The sequence below is a fragment of the Coenobita brevimanus genome, chromosome 53 (assembly GCF_032717465.1).
Source record: "Coenobita brevimanus isolate Jiangsu-jjx chromosome 53, ASM3271746v2, whole genome shotgun sequence".
Classification (NCBI taxonomy): domain Eukaryota; kingdom Metazoa; phylum Arthropoda; class Malacostraca; order Decapoda; family Coenobitidae; genus Coenobita; species Coenobita brevimanus.
Genome location: NC_137006.1, coordinates 20908430 through 20910008, shown reverse-complemented (window position 1 = coordinate 20910008; position 1579 = coordinate 20908430).

Here is a 1579-nt window from a genome sequence, read left to right as displayed (position 1 = left end):
CCTCTACTCCCGGAAGCGACGCAAAATGGGATTTGACAGTTATCGTTTTTTATAACCCAGGCATAGTCACTCTTGCTGCTCTATAAATTGCTTGGAAACCTTTTAATCAACCTCTTCCCGATAGATTTTATTCAACGTCGGAAGTCTTGTGAAACAGTGCGTTCCCTGTGACTAAATGGCCATATTCTGGTGGACTTAGGAGGTTCCATGGCATTTCCCTATTTTAGTATCTGTCATAATGCGGCAGAGAGCGAGACAGAAAGTAACAGCATATCCTATACTGTGACCTATTGGTTTATGGCCAAAAGCCTGGCTACGAAGTTGGAAGCATTTTTAAATGAATAGGACCGAACCCAGATATCGGTGGCATTACATTTGCAAGAGGAACTAGGCACATCTTGATATTCACATCAATGGCGCGTGATGTCCGCAGGAGCTGATGCCGTAGCTTATTACCCTGCAAGGAACATTACTCCTTAGGCCATTTGGTAACTTTTTAAATACTGATATAACAACATAAAAAAGCAAGAACTGAGAAAATGAGCCCTTTGAAACGATAAAAATCGGAATTGTCGATATTGTTCTTCCTACCGCTAGACGATTTTGTTCAAGCTAGGAGAGATTTCTTCTCTTCTCAGACTTTAACGTGAAGAGAGAGAGAGAGAGAGAGAGAGAGAGAGAGAGAGTTATGCAGGAAAAAATGGGAAGAGGTGCTTCGAAGCACCTCTTCCCAGATAGTAGTGATCAAGAGGTTTATTTTTTTTTATATGCGAGGAAGAAGGAACCAAAGGCCATGAGCCCGCAGTAACAGTTCCCTCAAAGAGAAAAACAAAATACAATAGAGAGCCAATTTCAAGATCCGATCATTTTGAGATGCCTAGACACACTGCGTTTGAAAGACTGGAGATCATAGGCAGCAGGAAATACAGACAGAGGGAGACAGTTCCAGAGCTGACCTGTTGCATAAATGAAAGACTGAGAGTAACGGTTAACTCTTGCATTAGAGAGTTGGACAGAAAAGGGATGAGAGTTTGCTGCCAGACAGGTGCTACGCGCCCGTCTTAGAGGTGGAGGAATACAAGCATACAGTTCAGAGGAGCAGTGACCATTAAAGTAGCGATAGAAAAGAGATAAAGATGCAACAGTGCGGCGAAGAGACAGAGGTTGAAGGGAGTCAGTAAGAGGAGGAGAGTTAATGAGATGAAAAGCCTTTGACTCCACCCTATTGAGAAGGGCTGTATGTGGGGAGCCTCCCCACACATGAGAGTTGTACTCCACACAGGGGCGGATAAAACCCCTGTATAGAGTCAACAATTGTGCAGGGGTAAAGAAAGAGCGGGGTCGGCTTAGCACACCCAATCTCTTGGAAGCAGATTTTACAAGAGATGTAATATGATCTTTCCAAGATAAGTCCCGAGTAAATGAAACCCCAAGCATGTTCAAGGATGATGCAGGATTAAGCTGAGTATTATTAAACATTAATGGGTATACCTGTGGAAGATTTTGTCGGGTTGATAGGTGTAAGAACTGAGTCTTAGATGCATTAAAAACAACCATATTATTTTTACCACAGTCGGAG